This window comes from Bos javanicus, chromosome 17, assembly GCF_032452875.1.
Source record: "Bos javanicus breed banteng chromosome 17, ARS-OSU_banteng_1.0, whole genome shotgun sequence".
NCBI classification, from domain to species: domain Eukaryota; kingdom Metazoa; phylum Chordata; class Mammalia; order Artiodactyla; family Bovidae; genus Bos; species Bos javanicus.
In genome coordinates this window covers 64,526,612-64,546,660 of record NC_083884.1, presented here as the reverse complement: position 1 = coordinate 64,546,660, position 20,049 = coordinate 64,526,612, and the positions used below count along the sequence as shown (strand labels likewise).

The following is a 20,049-nucleotide window of genomic DNA, read 5'->3' as shown; positions in this document are numbered from 1 at the left end:
CTTGTGCCGAGTTCTTCTGGGCCTGGGTGGATGCCCTTGGGCTACTCTTGACCCGGGGTCACCATGACAACCATTGTGGGCAGGAAGGGCCACACTTGCCTGTGCTTCCTCCTTCCTCCCACCCCTGCCCCCGCTCCACTGCCTGGCAGCCCTGGGCCCCCTTCCAACCCCGAGTAGCACCCTGGGTGCTGTGGAGCGTGGGCGGGGGTTAGATGGGGGTGGGATCTGCTGGGACCCTCAGGGAACCTCTTCGGGCTGGAAAAAATATTTTTCCCGCTCTTGATGTTGAGAAAGCAGCCATGGGTCACCAGGCATTTGAAGCATGTGCGAGTCAGAGGTCAAGATGGCAAATGCGGCAGATGGGCTGGAGACAGTTGGGGCGACAGGTTACTCTAGAAGGAGACATCAGAAACTGCTAACATTGATCCCTGTGGGGAAGCAGCCTGGGTAGTTGAAGGACAGGAGGGAAGCAGATTTCCCACTGAACTTCCTTTTAAACCTGTAAAACTATTTTAAACTCTGTTGTCATTTACCTTTCACCCGGCTCCCTCTCATGTTTGTATCTTACTGAGCCACAGTACAAGGATCAAAACCAGGAATCAAAACGGCACAGGGGCTTCCCTGGTGGTTCAGTGGTAAAGAGTCTGCTTGCCCGTGGAGGAAGCGCGGGTTTGATCCCTGGTCCCAGAAGGTTCCACGTGCTGAGTAGCAACTAAGCCTAGGAGCCGCAACTGCTGATCCCAGGAACCCTAGAGCCTATGCCCTGCAACAGAGAAGCCCAAGCATCGAGTGGCCCCTGCTTGCCACACCTAGGGAAGAGCCCACACAGCATCGAGGACCCAGTGCAGCCAAAAAGACTTTAAAGTGCAGTTATATTAAAAAGCTTCGTACAATGCTCCCTACTAAATACGAGCTTTATTCAAATTTCTCATTTTCCCAGTAATGTCTTTTCTATATCAGGATCCAGGATGCCACATTACACTTCACTATGATGTCTCGTTCAAAGCTGGTCTGTGACATGTTCTCAGTCTTTGCCGTGATTTATAAATTTATACATTTTTGGCAATACCACAGAAGCTATGTGCCCTTCTTGGTACACCATCTCAGGAACTAAGATTACTTAGTTCCGCATGGGCTTGTGCCTGTGGATTCCAGCACCTTCTTGCTCCCGGCTGCCTCAGATCCCTCTGTCCTGACAGCCTGGCCCGGGGCTTCAAGCTCCAGCATCAGACTCAAGGATATAGCCCTCCAGAGACAACTTACATTAAGTAACCCCTACAAGTCACCTAGCACTTTCCAGGTGGCACAGTGGTAAAGAACTCACCTACCAGTGCAGGAGATGGAGATTCAATCCCTGGTTCAAAAAGATCCCCTGGAGTAGCAAATGGCGACCCATGCCAATATTCTTGCCTGGAAAATTACATGGGCAGAGGAGCCTGGTGGGTTACCATGGGGGCGGCACGGGGGAGGGTCATAAAGAGCTGGACACGACTGGGGAACTAAACAGCAGACAGCAGTCACCTAAGCTCAAATACCTGTGACAGGTCCCTTACCCTCTGGCTGGCTGTTTCCACCTGAACCTTGACTGAGTCAGAGAAGGAGCAGGTGGGTCCTTAGAACTCAGGGCCTTCAAAGGTCGTCAGCATCAGCATCCTCCCGGCAGGCCTGCTCCAAATCCAGCTTTCTCACCTGCCCTGTAGCTATCAGTGGAGGAGAATAGACCCTTCCCAGGCTGGCACTGATGACAAAAAGCTACAACTCCCTGCTGACCCATGGGCCAAACAGGGAAACTCGGAATCAATCCTATGTAACGATCAGATCAGATCAGATCAGATCAATCGCTCAGTTGTGTCTGACTCTTTGCGACCCCATGAATCGCAGCACACCAGGCCTCCCTGTCCATCACCAACTCCCGGAGTTCACTGGGACGTCCATCGAGTCAGTGATGCCATCCAGCCATCTCATCCTCTGTCATCCCCTTCTCCTCTTGCCCCCAATCCCTCCCAGCATGAGTCTTTTCCAATGAGTCAACTTCGCATGAGGTGGCCAAAGTACTGGAGTTTCAGTTTTAGTATCATTCCTTCCAAGGAAATCCCAGGGCTGATCTCCTTCAGGATGGACTGGTTGGATCTCCTTGCAGTCCAAGGGACTCTCAAGAGTCTTCTCCAACACCACAGTTCAAAAGCATCAATTCTTCAGCGCTCAGCCTTCTTCACAGTCCAATTCTCACATCCATACATGAACAATCAGATACTCTGTGCCATAGGGGGATTTTGGTAAATGGAACTCTTAGAACTGGGGCACCCTGGGGACAAAAATGGTATGGGCCTCAGTGGGTGGAATCATCTGCTCCCCGGGAGAAGGGTTTGGGCTGCAGCATCCAGGGTGGGACCCTGCTCTGGAATTCAGTTGGGCAAAAAGCCACATGTGAGCTGGGCTTGGCGATGGGCCGACTCTGCAGCTTGGGCCTTGGGTGGCCACCAGGGGGCGCTGAGGCCACGCCAGGAAGGCAGTGACGTCCCGAGGGGTGTCAGGGTGGCTGGGAGGTAGGAAGAATTCAGGGTAGAGGAGCCAGAGTCTTCAAGGTTGAGCAGGGCAAATGCCCTTGCGAGGCGACTCGCTGTACCTGCAGGAACTCTCTGTGCTTTGGCTCCATCTCCTCCCCCTTGGGCAGCTGGAGTTCAGAGCTGCGTCGGTATCACCTGGGACCCCCGGAGTGAGGGGTTACACCATGCAGGGTGGGGGGGCTGGAGGTGGCAGGTCTTGGCCACTTGAGGATTTCTGTTACTCCTCCTCTGCTTACAGATCATGTGACCCACCAACCCCAGTTCAAGCCACGGTTTCCCCATCTGTACGATAAGAGGGTAGGCTGGAGGATCCTTCAGGTCTTCGTTGCACCACACGGGATCTCCGTTGCATCGTGAGGAATCTTGCTTTGCAGCACATGGAATTCTCTAGTTGTGTCCCTTGGGCTCCAGAATGCGAGGGCTCAGTTGCCCTGCGGCATGTGGGATTCAGTTCCCTGACCAGGGATCGCACCCTCTTTCCCTGCGTTGCAAGGTGGACTCACAAGCATTGGACTACTAAGGAAGTTTGTAGTGTTTCATTTATTCTTCTCAACCATGCGGTGAAGTCTTTAGATGAAAAAACAGGCTTGGCCGTTTGCCCAAAGCCACAGGTGACAGAGCAAGGATTCAGAGTCAGATCAATCTGATTTCAAAGCCCAGTAGTCCTGCCACTATTGACCCTCTGCCCAGATCATAATTTTTTGGAGTCATTAGGGAGAGATTTTCAATGGAGTGTTAAAAAAATTTCCCTGAGTTACGAATGGCTCCCCCTGGAGACATCGGAGGACACGTCTGTGTTTAGAGATGGCTCTTGCAAAGGCTTGTGTGAGCTCTTCTGGAGTGAAGTAGGCTGGACAAACAACCTAAGCCCCACCATTGACTGAGTCCTTGACCTGCATTTTTTTCATTCCCCAACTCCAGGCTCCCGCTGATGATATCCAGGCTTCAGGAGAACCCGGGCAGCAGGCAAGAAATACGCTTCCTCTTTGTAAGTCCACTGGAGAAAATCCCATGAGATTCACTATTTGCTAACTCTTCCTTCTTGAAAAACGTGCCCAGAAATGAAGTCGCTCTGGCAGGGTGAAGCTGTACCTGGCATACCCACCGCTGAAATCATGTGTGCGTTAGTTCAGCGCCCTTACGGGTTTTTCCACTTGCCAGGCCACTGAACTGCGGTGCCCTTATCCCTTCTCGGAGCACAGTGGAATGCCCTTTTGTGCGGCCTTGGCTCCCCCCGCCCCAGCTCTGGCTCGAATCTGGACATGACCTTTGTCCTACAAGCCTCTAGCCCCCCTCCCTCCACACACACACCCCAGCTGCGGAACACTCTGTAACCGTGGCACAGAGCCGATTTATGTCTTCTCCGTCAGTCCCCGAGACAGCCATCTGACCCTGCATGGGAACAGAGCTGTTTGGTTCTGTTTTTTTTCCCCCTGAGTCCTGAAAAATAGGAGACATTTCATCAGGTGGCATCTTCCTTGAGACCCTTGAGACCCTTGAGACTCAAGAGATTTTACAAAATCTTTCTTGAGACGCAAGAGATTGCGGGGAGAGAAGCCAGGAGATCTTTTGAAAGTGATCATCTTGGGCCTTCACTGTGGGCTTGTTCCAGAAGACATTTCACGGACACCCCACGACCTGCTCAGGGTTAATTTTCCACACGTGTCAGGAGGGCCAAAATGACTGTATTGCTGATGGCAGCTTGGACTTTAAATGACCCGTGGTTCAGAGATCTAGGGATTTTGAAATAAAGCGAGGAATGGGATTAAAAGGAGGTGACAGAACTTTTTGCACTTCGCCTGGCTTATGCCACTCTTCACAGCCTTGGAAGTGGAGTGCCCCAGGGATATTTTTAAACAGCAGGAGCTAGTTCATCTGAAAGTGACATTTATAGTCCCCTCAGTGAGCAGCTGGCTAGCTGACATTCAGGTCCTCGGCAAAAAGTGAACCTGGAAAATTCAGCCTGGATGCCCAGTTGAAAGGACATGGGGAAAGGAAAGAGGCAGAGATAAGTGGTAAGTGAGCTTTCCTCTCCCTGGGGTCACTGACCACACAGCCAGTGTCCAGGTGAACAGGAATTTAACACATAGCGAGGGCAGCCTCTGGACAGAAGCATGGCTGGCTGTGAGAAGCTGATGTAAAGGGCTGGAAATGTAGTGTAGGTGAAGGACCTTTCTTTGCTTCTATAAATGGGTATGTTGCTGGGGATCCCTGTGCAAACTTTTATCAGTTCCCCAAACCAGAAGAGTTTAGGCCTACCTAAAAGGCAAGGGGGGAGATTTTTGACTCCCAAAGCTTCTGTTATCAGGAAAAGAATTCTGTTTCCTATAGATGTCTGATTTCTCAAACTCGCTCTTTTTTTTTTTTTTTAAATGCAGACTGTTAAGAGTCAAACATTTCTGGTGTCCTCTGTGGCCAGAAAGACATGATTTTCTTTCATTTTTTAAAAAGCGTAGTACTAAGGAAGTCTTGAATCAAGCATGTAGTAAAATAGGGCTCCTCCCTGAACCATCCTTCGGTCTCTCTCTCCTCCTTCCAGGGAGCCCCACCTTTACCAGTGCACGTGTGTGTGTGCTCAGTCGCTTCAGTGTCTGGCTCCTTGTGACCCTATGGACCGTACACCGTCAGGCTCCTCTGTCCATGGGATTCTCCAGGCAAGAACACTGGAGTGGGTCGCCATGCCCACTTCCAGGGGATCTTCCCGACCAGGGATCGAACTTGAGTTTCTTAGGTCTCCTGCATAGGCAGGCCGGTTCTTTACCACTAGCGCCACCTGGGAAGCCCCTTTACGATGCAGTTTAGTGTAAAACTTCCCAGACCTTATGTCCTTCAGACTTTTTGTTTTGAAAATGCACTGTGTTCTTGATCCCGTCTCACGTCAGTCATTACTGTTATTTTGACACACACAGGCACAACTGAGGGGGAGTTCCCAGGAAGCAGGTCTTTTTCAATTTAAAAACTGGAAGGTATAGACATTGTTTTCTAAATAATTTTTGCTTCTAACAGTGTCTTGGGGCATCTTTTCCAAGATGGGATTTCTTTACTGACTGACCTCTCCAGGTTTTATATGGAAAGACCCAGCCCATCCTAAGTCAGGTGATCGGAGTTGCAAGCATCCCCAGAGCGTGACTTTATTTGAAGAGCTCTGGGAAGGCGTTTTGTGTTCATGCAAAAGAGTTTTATGTGCCCCTGCTTGGGTGTCATGTAAACTCCCTCAGCCTCTTGTTACCTTCAGATCTGAGATAGAAATTAGAGTATGACTTTATACCAGATACTTGATCTTTACGGGGAAATAAACACTTTAATTTCCCAGGTAGCTCAGTGGTAAAGAATCCATCAGCCAATGCAGGAGACCCAGGTTTGATCCTTGGGGGGTTTGGGAAGATCCCCTGGAGAAGGAAATGGCATCCCACTCCAGTATTCTTTTTTTTTTTTTTTAATTATACTTGTTTATTTTTAATTGATTGATGAACACTTCACAATATTGGTTTGATTTCTGCCATACATTAGCATGAGTTAGCCATAGGTGTACATATGTCTCCTCCCGTGAACCTTCCTCCTGCCTCCCCACCCTTCCCCACCCCTCTGGGTTCCTACAAAGTCCTGGTTTGAGTCCCCTGAGTCATACAGCAAGTTTTCATTGGCTATCTATTCTCCATATGGTAGTGTCTATGCTTCCACGCCCCTCTCTCCATGCATCTCACCCTCTCCTTCCTCTCCCCTGCCCTTGTCTGAAAGCCTGTCCTCCATGTCTGCATCTCATTGCTGCCCTATAAGTAGATTCATCAATACCATCTTTCTAGATTCCCTGTATATATATGTTAATATACTTGTTTCTGTTTGTTTTTCTCTTTCTGACTTACTTCACTCTGTATAATAGGCTCTAAGTTCATCCACCTCATTAGAACTCACTTGAATGTGTTCTTTTTTATGGCTGAGTAGTATTCCATTGTATATATGTACAACATCTTCTTTATCCATTCATCTGTCGATTGACATCTAGGTTGCTTCCATGTCTTAGCTATTGTAAATAGTGTTGCAGTGAACACTGGGGTACATATATCTTTCTCAATTTTGGTTCCTCAGGGTATATGCCTAGGAGTGGTACTGCTGTGTCATATGGGGGTTTTATTCCTAGTTTTTTAAGGAATCTCCATACTGTCTTCATAGTGGCTGTATCAATTTACATTCCCACCAGCAGTACAAGAAGGTTCCTTTTTCTCCACACCCTCTCCAGCACTTGTTGTTTGTGGATTTTTTGATGATGGCCAGTCCATTATTCTTGCTGGGAAATCCCATGGCCAGAGGAGCCTGGCGGGCTATAGTCCAGGGGGTCACAAGACTTGGACGTGACTCAGTGACTGTGTGTGTGTTCTAGTTGCTTCTGTCATGTCCAGTTTTTTGTGGCCCCGTGGACTGTAGCCCATCAAGCTTCTCTGTCTGTGGGATTCTCCAGGCAAGAATACTGGAGTGGGTTGCCATTTCCTCCTCCAGGGGATCTTCCTGACTCAGGGATTGAACCTGAGTCTCTTTTTAAGTCTCCTGCATTGGCAGGTGGGTTCTTTACTGCTAATGCCACCTGGGAAGCCCATTAACTACTCAGGTTCTAATCAGTAGGCTGGGTGCCTTATGTCTTGCTTTATGTATTTTTAAACTTTTTAGTACAACAAATGAACTTTTTTGGGAAACGCACTCAGAGGTAGAGTAAATAATAGCACAGCAAGCCCTATACATTCACCAGCTGCCTTCAATGGCAGTTGACCTTCTGCTCTTCTAGTTTCTCCTACTCACACATACACCTTTCCCTCCTGTATTTTCCTCCAACATTTTATTATGAACATTTTCAGACATACAACAACACTGAAAGAAAGTTACAGTGAGCACTCATACACCCACCACTTAGATTCTGCCAGTAACGGTTTATTATATTTGCTTCATCACATGTCTGTTTCTCTATCTACACTTTTTACACATTTCTTTTTTTTTGGCCACGATCTTAATTTCCTGACCAGGGATTGAACCTGAGTCCCTGCATTATGAATATGGAGTCTTAACCATTGGACCGCCAGGGAAGTCCTGTACACATTTCTTAGAAATTATAGTCTTCAATACCTTTTCCCTTGAATACTTCAGTAACTCGAGTTACTGAGTAACTCAAGTTACTGTCATTAACTCAAGTTCTGTTTCTCTGGAGTATTTTCAAGCAAATCTCAGAGCCAGATAAATACTTCAGTACATTGCTCTAAAAGAGATGAGGACTTTTTACAAAAGCCATTGCCAGGATTTCCTGGTGGTCCAGTGGCTAAGACTCCACCCTCCCAGTGCAGGGGCCCAGGTTCAGTCCCTGGTCAGGGAACCAGATCCCACACGCTGCCAGTAAGAGTTTGCAAGTTGCAGCTAAGACCTGGCGCAGCCAGTTAAATAAATAAAAATATAAAGTCATTGCCATGATTATCTACCTCCAGAGCAGTTAATGCTGTTTCCTTTATCCAGTATCCAGCTCACGCTCAGTGTCCTCTGGTCAACTCAAAGATTTTGTCTTTGAGGTTGTTTTTTTCAAATCAGGACCCACGAAAGGTCGTAGTAAGTCTCTTTTCACCTAAAGTAATCACTGCCCTCCTTTATTAAATGACAGTTGCTTATTGGAGAAATGGAATCATGTGTCCTGTAGAATTTTCCCCATGCTGGACTTGGCTGATTAAGCTGAATAAGCACCCTCAAGGCATCATGTAGCAAGCTTCTCTGTCCTTCTTAATAAAGTATTAAGTCTAGGGTCTTGAATGAACTCAGGTCCAAATGCAGAGTTGTTGCTGTATACTCCTCATGTCCTGTCGAGAAGAACAGAACGTCTGATTATCCCACTAGCAGCGATGCCAACTCATCATAGAGTCTGCGGATAACCTGATCTCCGTTGTGAAATTCCTCTTCAACCTTTCCCCAGATGGCTTTACAAGTCACCGATGGTTGGAGCCTAGGACATTATTATTTCGTTATGGTTGTGAATCATGGTTTCCTACTGCCATCAGTCATTCCGTGTTTATGAGCCATCCCTGTTCTATGACTTAGAACTTTCACCCACCGCTTGGTAACCTTGAAGCACACAGGGTCTTTTCCTACAGCAAAGGCAGGATAGATGCTCAATCACATCCCTTTCTTTGGTAATTCAGTCTCCAAAGTAATAAGTGATGCCACGGCAACCTTCCAGGTGTCAGTGAGGGGCAGGGTTTGTATTTGTTGTCATAACAGTATGACCTCATGATTTTTAAAAATGTCAATATATTTGATGTATTTCAATCCACTGCAATTGTCATCTTATTTTCTGGCCCTAAGTATCTTTTTTTTGACAGGGAAGGCTGTTCAGGGTGTACCTCCTGTGTTTATAAGTCTGCCCCAGCCCTGGAGTCAGTCATTTCTCCAAGGGGTCCTGGTTCCTTTTAGTGGGAAATATACTTAGAAATCATAATCTGGACATCAGGGAAGTTCCGTGACTCTATGACATGATTCCCGTGGTTGCTCTGTTCGTAATGGACTGGAGAGACATGACTGGGGGCAGGTAGATGGGTCAGGAGGCTGGTACACTGGTCCCCATGAGAGAAAACTGTGGCTTAAAGTTGGTCTTAGGCAGAGTACTTAGCACAAGGCTTGAAGCATCCTGGAAAATGCAACCAATGGGAAATGCATAAAAGAAACATGCTTTCATGATTTGCATTGTTTGTATATTAGTGAACTGAAACCTTACCAAAACTCTCGGAGGAAGGCATTCTTACCATCCCCGTCTAATCCTCAAGAAAACCAAAGCTCAGAGAGGTGAGGAAACCTGCTCAAGATCATGCAGGAAATAAAGAGCAGAAATCTTGAATCTAGCATCTCCAGATCCAATACTTCAACCAATACACTGTGTTGCTCATAGGTGTCATTATTTCAAACTCAAAAAGAAAAAAAAACACCTAGGTTAATTTCTGGCACTAAACCTGATCCCTCATCAGTGAGGCCGACTTGCTTACACTTCATGAGATTGTAAACCGGGATTCCAGAGTGAGAGGGCTGGGTCCCAAGGGCAGAGCCAACCGTCAGACCCCGTCCCCGCCCCTTGGCATTTCTGTGTCACTACACTTTAGCAGGAAGTGGCCCTTGAGACCGCTGCTGCTCAATCGATTCAGCTCTAAAGTTGGCAACTGCATTTCCAAAGCTGGCAGGAAGCATGGGGGCAGCCTTGAAAGTGAACCGCAGTCCCCAGGGTGGTGTATGGCTCAGATGGGAAGGAGGTGCCCCCCCGCCCCGAGTTACACCACTGCCTTCCAGGCTGGGTGCTGCAGTGGTCCCACCCGGGGACCAGCCTGAGTGCAGGCGCTCAGCCAACAGAGCCAGGGGTGACGGGAGGAAGAAGTCCCCATCATATAACAGCTCTACCTCATAGGGAAAACAATGCATTGGATCCCTGACCCCCAAGGCAGGGGCCATCCTTCATTTACACCAAGCTAAACAGTTCGCCTGTGGCTTCCCAGGTAGATCAGTGGTCAAAAATCTGCCTACCAAGCAGGAGACGTGGGTTCCATCCCTAGGTCGGGAAGATCCCCTGGAGGAGGAAATGGCAACCCACTCCAGTATTCTTGCCTGGAAAATCCTATGGACTGACGGGCAACAGTCCATGGGGTCACAAAGGGTCAGATACAACTCATCGACTAAAGAACAACAGCAAACAATTCACCCACCCCGTGAGTGCATTTAATCGCCCCGGTGGGCTGCTGAGGTTGGGGAAACTAAGGCTCGGGTTACCCACTCTGCTGGTAGGTAGGTGGCAGAGCTGAGATTCCTGCTGGGGTGGCCTGGCTGTAGCACCTTCTCTGAGCTCTCTCCATAGCTCCAGCCCTCTCCAGCTCCAAGAAGGAGGTGTGGCCCCCACCTTGCTCACCATCCCCGTCTGCTACCCCACCCCCACCCCCACCCCACCCTTTTCTCAGCGCCAGGCCGACCGTGTAGGGTTCCTGGAGAGATTCTGTCTCCTCCTGATCCTGTACCTCTGCCTGGTGAAGTCACACACCTTCCGTCTCAGCTGAGATATCCCTGAGAAAGCTTTCCCTCACCTCTAAGACTGAGGCAGGGCCCCTGCTTGTGCCCTTACTTTGCTCCAAGATCTTAACTTGCTTCCCACTGAGAGTGTAAACCCTGGCTGGGCAGGACCATTCCTGCTCTGTTTGCTCCATATCCATGACAACCGGCACCTCGCCTGTGCCCAGGAATTACCTGCTTGTGAATGAGTGAAGGTTGAAGAATGCAAATTCCCAGCACAGAAGGAAGAGAGAGGAAGGAGGGTAGAGTTCCCTCTGGAAGGTGGAGGGGACCTCAGGCTCGCAGAACAGTCAGCTTCTGCAGTTTCTATAGGAATGACGCCAGTGAGACAGGATCAGGACAGATGAGCCCAATAGACCTCTGAGCTCACAGAGGAAGTTTTCCTCTGGAGGTGAGGGATCTCTGCTCTTACATTCCTCCAAGACAGGGGTCAATCTGGAAACATTTGGGCTGGTTTTGCCTGCACACCCCCCCACACACACACAGGTCAACCCCATCCAAAGCTGAATTTGTCTCCCCAGGTGTAAATCCAGCACCTGCCATGTAACAGGCACCAGGGACGTGCCCCTTTCCAGGTCAACAGTCCCAGAGGACCCTGGGACTTCTGATTCTGAGCCTTTCCCGACTGCAGGAAGAACTGAAATGTACAGACTTTTCTCAAATGTGTTTTCCTGTTGGAAGCTGGGTTCTTACATCGGTGGCCCCTGAGGCCGCACACCTGCTCGATTCTAGGACCAACTGGGTGTTGGTATTTCAGGCTTGCTCTATCAGTGTTTGCTGAGATTCTCCAGAGGTCTAGGTGTTCTGACAGGTGACAAGTTTCAGAACTGCCGACCCTCCCCGTGTCTCTTCCAGGCTTCTGATTCCATCCATCCAAGAGGGTGGCCAGTTAATCAATTGAATCAATAGTTTGCTCACCTCCCCCTCTTAGGGGTCTAGGCTTTGGAGTCAGGCAGAACAGGGCTGGGTTCTATGCACCTCCAAAGCTGTGTCACTTTGGGAAACTCACTTCCCCTTTCTGGGCACTGGATTCTTATGCCTGATCTGTGAAATGTGATAAGATACTTTCCTCGTAGGACTACATGAGGAGTAAACGAGATCCTGAATGCAGGATGCTCATTATAATGGGAGGGGTGAGAAGTGAATTTGCTCAGTCGTCTGCGACTCTCTGCGAACCCGACTGTAGCCTACCAGGCTCCTCCGTCCGTGGAATTTTCCAGGCAAGAGTACTGAAGTAGGTTGCCATTTCCTTCTCCAGGGGATCTTCCCGACCCAGGGATTGAATCCAGGTCTCCTGCATTGCAGGCAGACGCTTTACCCTCTGAGCCACCAGGGAAGCCCCATAATGGGAGGGGTAGCTGTTGTTATTTATTAGCTGTTGTTCGTAGTTGAAGAATAGCAGAGCACAGAGTCTGTTCCCAGAGGTGGAGGCTGCAGTTCTCTTGCTGTTCCTCAGGGGGCAAGGAAGTGTGGACGCAGTACTGATGCCCTCAGCCACAGTCGCAGGGAAAGGTGAGGTTTGCGGATTACACAGCCAGTGTGATTTCTCAAGTCTCCCCATTTGTAGGGAGCTATACCTAAATATCTTCTTCAGATGCAAACTTTCTAAAGAAAACAAATGATTATCCCTTCACAGTAGAACCATTCTGCTGGTTACTGCTCCCAGTTTAGTGACTTTGGCTGAGTTCCCATCTTTAGACAGTAGAGTTAGAAATTTGCCATCCAGCAGGTGTCGAGGGCAAATTCTCTTTGAGATTTCCTGCCCCCTTGGCAACCTGGTGAACTCCTATTCCTCCTTCAAAGGACCAGAGCAGATGTCATCTCTTTAATTTTTCCCCTGTCCATCTCCACACCTGGAAGGAGTTCTTTCCGAACTGCTTTCCACAGCCTTCCCTGGTGGTCCGTGGCTGAGTCTGCCTTCCAATGCAGATAACGTGAGTTCCATCCCTGAGTAGGGAACTAAGATACCACATGCCACACAGTGCGGCCAAAAAAAAAAAAAAAAGAAAATGAACTGCGTTCCAGATGTGACTTTTCCTGATTCTGGGATTCTAGTGGCTAAATCTTGATTTTAAAAGGTTATTTTTCCCTTTGGGTAGAACTCTCCCATCTCTCCCAAAACCTTTCCCAGGAGAAGAACCCCCGAGGCTAGAGAAGTCATTTTGTTATTTATTTCTTGTTGCATTTTAGTTTCTTAAAGGCGTGGATGCAGAGATTTAAAAACAAAGCCAGGGCTCTAAGAACCCAAGCAGCGCCCCCAACAGTCACTTCTCAGGTCTGGGGTTTTAGGACCTTCCTCGGGGCTTATGGGGGAAATTGTGCACAGAGAGCAGGAGGACATGAAGATTAGGAGCGTGGGCTTCACAGCGTGGCCACCTGCGTCCTATCAGTGTGAGCCTGGGAGGCGATGGGGCCCACAGAAGGTGAGGAAGAGGCAGTGCCTTTGTAGAGGACTTCAGGGGCCCCTCTTGATGAGACCATGTGTGTGAAGCTCTCAGCACAGTGGCCGTGCGCTCAGAAAACGCTGCTGGCAGGAAGACACACCCCTCTGATCTATTAGGGATAAACTTCCTGTCCCGTACCACTGTCTCTGGGATTTCCCTGCCCATCCAATGGTCAAGACTCTGCACTGCCCATGCAGGGGGCGTGGGTTTGATCCCTGGTCAGGGAACTAAGATCTCACAGCCGCAAAAAGAAAAAATAAAAAACGCAAAATAAATATAAAATTAAGAACCTCATCTCTCTGAATAACATAAAAAGTCATACACACACACACACACACACACACACACACACACACACACAGTTCTCAGGACCATCTCTGTTGGATCAGGGAACAGACAGAATTTAATTAACAGACATGAATTCAGCCTGAATTAACATCTGCTGCAGCCCCACAGATGGCCTCCTCTTTGGAAGAAACCACCTGCCCCACAGGCCTGCAGAGCTGAAGGGGGTCGAGGGAGTGTCTCTCTGTGAGGGTCTTCCTGTCCCACTCGGGCACTTGAGCAGTGTCGGACTGGGGCGGCCACCCGTGTAGAAACACCCAGTCTGTTTCTGCCCCTTGGTGGAGGAGAATCTCACCATCACCAGCCGTGTTCTTTCCATTTTGGTTCAGCAAGAAGGGGAGGGTGGTGTTCGACAGGTCTCGGTTGATCCTACCAGTAATCCTATGACATGCGTGAGGCTGGGGATTTTCCCTCCTTTTCTTGATGGGGAAACAGATTCAGAGAGGGGACAGGATTCGTCAGAGACAACCCTCTGGGGGGCAGAGTGCCACCGGGCAGTGATCCATCCTGCCTGAGGCTCTCTGCTTGGATCAACTGTGTTCAGAGCCCTGCCTGAGTGACCGCTCTGGATTCTTGGCGCCTCCTCTGGGAGCTGCGCCCTTACACTGTTTTGCTGACGAGCATGCTGAAGCTCCTTCGCCCAGAACTCACCCTGTGTGAGGTGAGAACCCACATCTGTGTCCCGGGCACCCACCAAGGTACCTGAGGACAGTGGGTCTTTACAGTGACTATTGTCCCACGCTGGCCTGGAGCGGGGGATCTTGGTGCCACTCACGGCAGTGTCATGAATTTCACATGTGACCTCTGGCCTCTGCTCACCTACCAAGCAAGAACACTGGACCTGCCAAATGTCCCCCTCTCAGCCTGGCAGTGGGAACCTGAGTGGCTTATGGGGAAACACAGGGTTACCTGCGACACCCCAAACCTAAGGGCCAGAGTGCAGGTTTAATTATCTACTGGCAGGTTTGACCGCCTTGGGGGCCTGGCATAGCATCCTCTATTACTGTAATGCTCTCTGAATTTGCAAAAGCATGTTGCACCATTGCCTGCTAGCCCGAGGGGCCCTGGACTTCATCCTGATGTTTTTGCTTGTTTCCATCAGGCTCACCTTGGCCAAACCCAGGTTGTGCTGGGACGGACACCTCCTACCAGTGTCTGAAAGGTGAATACACGGGAGCAAGAAGCCGGCCTGGTTATGGGAGTGCTTTCTGTTTAATTTTGGCTGCACTGGGTCTTCCTTGTGGCTCTCGAGCTTTCTCTAGTTGCGGTGTGCAAGCTTAGTTGCCCCTTGGTATAGGCAATCTAAGTTTCCTCACCAGGGATGGAACCTGTGTCCTCCGCATTGGGAGGTGGATTCTTAACCACTGGACCCCCAGGGAAGTCCCTACAGGAGTATTTAAAACTCTAGAGACTTGGAGTTGGGCGAGAGGGTGGGTGATTGCATGAGCAGTGAAGTAGGCTCTAACTCCAGGATGGTGGGAAGCCAGAGGGAGGTGGCTCAGTGGGCCCTAGAGCCACTTAGAGCACAGACAGCTTCTTAAGTACTCAAGTTTGAACCCACAGGAGGGAGAAGGGCAAGGACTTTGGCAAATGGCTTATATTTACAGATGGCAGATAAGGGTGCCTGACTTGGGAGAAAGCTCCCTCGTGTACAGCACGGGCTGGTCCAAACTCCTCCCCCACCCTGGCCTGATGCATGACACCAGGCTCCTGCTGAAACAGGACACTCCACGGCCCACTTCCCTTAGTCACCCCGTTGGCGCCTGTCGGACCCACACGAGAGTGGAGCCAGCGGCCCAGCAGCGGGGGTAAGTGGCAGTGAGTGCTCAAGAGTTCATCTCTGTGGAAAGGGAACGGATGGCTGGTTTAACACTGACTTGCTGCCCTTCTCTGTCCCTCGAAGGCCCAGCCAGGTATGGTTGGATGTGCTGCGGCAGGGGAGGGTGGGGGAGAGCTGGAAAACAAACCCCTGACCCGTTTCCCTCTCCAGCCCCGTCCGGCCACCAGCCAGCACCTGTTGGAAATGAGCGGTTTTCTGCCTGTGTTACGGTCAAGGCCACAATTGCCCTGGCACCAGGCAGCTGTTGCTTGTGTTCGGTTTGCAAGAAACAAAAATAGCTTCGGCCCTCCACTGGGTTTTCGGGTCAGCTGGGTTGTGTCAGTGAAGGGCAGCAGCTCAGCATGGCTCGTCTGCCAGGGTTCACGGGAAGGACGTCACTGGCCTTGATTGCCCGTGGGTCTGAACCACATGCACAGTGCTCCTTCTAGACTCTGGCTGTGCACACCTGGGTCCACCCTCTAGGTTCATGGCTGGTATCTGACTTTAGGATCATATCCAGGTGTTCAAGGGAACACCCTCCACTTTATGGGATTTACTTATATCCACTTTTGATGGTGGTGCAGTGGGAAAGGTACCGGCATGGGCCTGAGTATAGGCAGAGTCAAGGAACTGAACTCTGAGCCACAGTTTACTGACTTGTAAAATGGGACTGAAATAGAGACCGTAGCAGTTGTAACATCCACCAGGTTGTCCTGAGGATTGGGATCTTGAAGGCACTGTACATGCTTGATGGCTCCTTGATGCCTCTGATAGCATTTACACAAATGCTATCTAGATTATTCAAAGAGCAATGGTGAGGCCTGTAAATGGGGCAAGAATTGGTATCCCCATTTTACAGATGAGAAAACTGAGGCTCAGAGGCGCTTTCTCAGAGAGTTCCGCGTTTGTCTCTATGTACTTGTGAAAAGTTCTCATGTGGTGGCCCATGGGCCACCCCCCTCCCCCCAATCATCACACTGGCAAAAGTAGGGAACATGGGGATTTCCAGGTTGGTCCAGGGGCTGAGACCCTGTGCTCCTAATGTGCTGAGGTCCTTTAATGGACCGGAACCTGGTGGTCCGGAGTCGATGATAAGAAAGTAAAGGAGAGAGAAAGAGGCTGACATTCCTTGGTTTATGCAGAAAACCAGTAAAGCTCCTGACACGGGGCTTGAGCTGTTCACGAAGGCACCTGGTGCCCTCTCGATGGGGTGAAGGCGCAGAGCGCCTTCTCGAGAGGGTCTCAGAAGCCTGGGCAGGAAAGTGAACACAGCGGGCTCTGCGCTCCAGAGAAATAGCCTGAGAGAGAGAGAGAAAGAGAGAGAGAGAGAGAGGACACGGGGACCCAAGCTCTGATGGAGCAAAGGTGTTTTATTCAACATTGTGTGGGTATTTATACTGCCTTACAAGGTAGCTATTTTCGGCAGAGATAAAATCAAAACTTACAAGTTATCAAGGAAACATGAGGTCATCCATATGAAAGAGAGAGGGTTGTAAATAATCACTTCAACCGTATGGTTCATAAAAAGGAAGAGGGTCGTAAATAGTTACTTATCACCGTATGGAAAAACTAACGAAGGAAATACATGCATTCCTAAACCCCTACTCCTAATTCCTAAGCTTGCTATTGCACTTAATTCCTGAATATTCAGGAATTAATAAGGGACAGAGGATTCATGACAGATCCAAAACAGCACACAGGAAGCCTCCTGTTAAATGCTTCCTGACGCTAATGCAGGGGGTCGGGGTTCGATGCCTGGTCAGGGACCTAGATCCCACATGCTGCAACTAAAGATCCCACGTGCCTCAACAGAAAGGTCCCTCCTGCCGCAACCAAGACCCAGTGCAGCCAGATTTAAAAACAAACAAATAAAAAAAAAAGAATATAGGGAAAGACTCTGAGGTTTTTTGTGCAGGTAACCTCTGCAGATGGTGACTGCAGCCATGAAATTAAAAGACGCTTACTCCTTGGAAGGAAAGTTATGACCAGCCTAGATAGCATATTCAAAAGCAGAGACATTACTTTGCCAACAAAGGTCCGTCTGGTCAAGGCTGTGGTTTTTCCTGTGGTCATGTATGGATGTGAGAGTTGGACTGTGAAGGCTGAGTGCCAAAGAATTGATGCTTTTGAACTGTGGTGTTGGAGAAGACTCTTGAGAATCCCTTGGACTGCAGGGAGATCCAACCAGTCCATTCTGAAGGAGATCAGCCCTGGGATTTCTTTGGAAGGAATGATGCTAAAGCTGAAACTCCAGTCCTTTGGCCACCTCATGTGAAGAGTTGACTCATTGGAAAAGACTCTGATGCTGGGAGGGATTGGGGGCAGGAGGAGAAGGGGACGACAGAGGATGAGATGGCTGGATGGCATCACTGACTCGTTGTACGTGAGTCTGGGTGAACTCCAGGAGTTGGTGATGGACAGGGAGGCCTGGCGTGCTGTGATTCCTGGGGTCGCAAGGAGTCGGACACAACTGAGCGACTGAACTGAACTGAACTGAACCTCTGCAAGGTAGATTTGGGATGTTAGGTCCACTGGCCCCTATCAGAATTAACAGCAGATCTTAAAGTGAGAAAGGAGGCCAAAGTGAGGGGAATTGCTGATCCCTTCCATTCATTAGCGCCCAGTTTAGAGCTTGGCTGCTTTACCCACCAGCCCTCAATTGCTTACCATGCATGTTTCTCGCCATCTCGCCCGTCTGCCCATCCACTTGACCCCTCTCCACGCACCACCTCTCCGTCCTTCTACCTGCAGCCCCCATCAGCCATCCATTCACACAGCCAGCAAGTTATCAGGGTGCCCATGTCATATAAAACCAGAGAGTGGCTGGTTTTCCAGTGGAAGTCAATGTGAAGACTGCATCCTCAGGGTTCCAAAACCTCGAACCATTGCAGCGTGTTTTTGCTCTTTTATTTTCTCAGCAATAACTCAAGTGGTTTTCTGTTTAGAGTAGTGGGCAGCTCAGCATTTCCATTTAATGCACTTATAGTTTCTTATTTCTCAAAACCTCCAATGAGTACATTTATTTTTCAGAAATATTCATGTGTTCAGCTGCGCCGGGGCTCTGTGGTTGTGGCTCATGCACTTTTACTTGTGGCAGTTGTTCCCTGACCAGGGATCGAACCCCAGCCCCCTGCACGGGGAGCGTGGAGTCTTAGCCACTGGACCCTCGGAAAGACCCACCAACGTGTACATTTAAAGTGTACCTAAAATCAGCCACATTTGTACAAGGTCTTCTGCTTGGCACTCTTCAGAACTGCTATGGAGACACCAGCTGGTGTTCCTGAATGCAGCTTCAGAAATGACATCTGAAAATCAAAATTGTAGCCTGCTTCAAGCCATCTCTCCCAGACCCACATGGTGAAGAGACTCTTGCTTTTCTCTTCTCCAGGGGATCTTCCCAAAAGTGAAGTGAGATGAAGTGAAGTGAAAGTCGCTCAGGCGTGTCCGACTCTTTGTGGCTCCATAGACTATACAGTCCATGGAATTCTCCAGGCCAGAACACTGGAGTGGGTAGCCTTTCCCTTCTCCAGGGGATCTTCCCAACCCAGGGATTGAACCCAGGTCTCCCACATTGCAGGCAGATTCTTTACCAGCTGAGCCACCAGGGAAGCCTGATATTTGTCAAATATCAACTGATCATAGATGTATGGGTTTACTTTTTGACCCTCGATTCTATTCCATTTGTCTATATGTCTCTTGATTCTCATACCATGCTACAGTTTTGTAGTAAGTTTCAAAATTGGCAAGTGTGAGTCCTCCAACTTTGTTTTGCTTTCTTAAGATTGTTTTGGCTGTCTGGGGCCCCTTGCCATTCCATATGAATCTGCAGATTGCTTTGGGTAGTGTCATCATCTTAACAAAAGTAGGTCTTCCAACCCATGAGCATGGGATGTCTTGCCATTTATTTAGGTCTTCTTTAATTTCTTTCAGCAACGTTTCTTAGTTTTCAGTCTATAGGTCTTTCACCATTGTGATTAAATTTATTCCTAGGTATTTTAATTCTTTGGAATGTGATTTTGTAAATGGAGTTATTTTCTTAATTCCCTTTTCAGATTGTTCATTGTTGGTGTATGGAAACAAAACTGATTTTTGTATATTGATCTTATATCCAACAATCACTTAATTTACTACCTTTGTTAGCATTTCTTGGTAGTTCTTTAGGATTTTCTGTATATAGGCTCATGGCATCTGTGGACAGAGGTGATTTTATGTCTTTTCAATTTGGATGCCTTTTATTCCCTTTTCCTGTTTAGTTGCTCTGGCTAGAACTTTCAGTAGGATGTTGAATAGCAGTGGTAAAAGTGAGCATCCTTGTCTTGTTCCAGATCTTAGGAGAAAGCTTACCATCTTTCAACACTGAATATATATTTACTGTACTTTTTGTCATCAGTGTGCCTTACTCTGTTGAAGTCCTTTTCTATTCCTGCTTTTCTGAATGTTGTTATCATTAAAGGGTGTTGGATTTTTTTTTTTTTTGGCCATGCCATTTGGCTTCTGGGATCTTAGTTCCCCCAACCAGGGATCGAACCCAGGCCCTTGGCAGTGAAAGCTGGAAGTCCTAATCACCGGGAATTCCCCATGGTGTTGGATTTTTCTGTGTTCATTGAGATGATCAATTTTTTTCCCGCTTTGTTCTATTAAAGTGGTTTGTTACATTGATTAACATTGACCAACCCTTAACTGACTTTTCTTTAAAAGGAAACTTGAGCACATGAAAAGAGAAACATCTTCTGACCCTGTGTGTTACCCAGAAAATAACCCAAACCACATTTCAGCAAGTCCTGATGATTCTAGAAGCCAACAA

General features: G+C 48.7%; 1 protein-coding gene across 3 annotated transcripts in view; it reads left to right on the top strand.

Annotated features, from left to right (window-relative positions):
* Window positions 1-3,613: 3,613 nt before the first annotated feature.
* The window catches only part of ACACB (acetyl-CoA carboxylase beta), a 115,794-nt gene continuing 99,358 nt past the window's right edge, over window positions 3,614-20,049 (top strand). The window contains exon 1 of one of the 3 annotated variants that reach the window (XM_061385118.1): window positions 3,614-4,582. The gene's annotated coding sequence lies outside the window, so the exon portion shown is untranslated. Of the gene's footprint in view, window positions 4,583-14,808; window positions 15,235-20,049 lie in introns of those variants that run through there. The other 2 variants (XM_061385113.1, XM_061385114.1) reach the window with 2 other exon arrangements.